This window comes from Eimeria acervulina, genomic scaffold (assembly GCF_000499425.1).
Source record: "Eimeria acervulina Houghton genomic scaffold, Eah_scaff2171, whole genome shotgun sequence".
Taxonomy (NCBI): domain Eukaryota; phylum Apicomplexa; class Conoidasida; order Eucoccidiorida; family Eimeriidae; genus Eimeria; species Eimeria acervulina.
Window position 1 is genome coordinate 2,298 of NW_013550022.1, and position 578 is coordinate 2,875.

Genomic DNA, 578 nt, shown 5'->3' on the forward strand with positions numbered 1-578 from the left:
TATATAAACAAATTAATTGAAATATTTCAAGAGCAATTCATACATTATTATGCTTCAGTATATCTTAACAAGGAAGGGGGTGCCAGTGAGCTGTCTATGCAGCTAAAGACAGCAAAAATATATCATTCACTGCAGATATTTAATTTAATTAATTAATTAAATTAATTATTTTAATTAAATATATTTATTTATTTTATTATAACCAAAAAATTGCTGCGCTTCAGCTGCACACAGGCGTAGAGCTTCAAACTGTAAGAAAACTCTCTCTCTCTCTCTCTCTCTCTCTCTCTCTCTCTCTCTAAATATAAAAGTATATATTATATATATACATATATATATGTATATATATTTGTTTTAAGAATAAAATAAAATAAAATAAATAAAAAGTAAACACAACAAACTCATCATATATAATATAAATAATAATATTATTACTGTCTTTACTACCACCACCAGACGAGTAATAATATTATTACTACTTTCATTTGCATTATATTATGCGAATAATAATAATAATAATAATAATAATAATAAATAATAATAATAATGATAATAATAATAGTAATTATTATTATTAT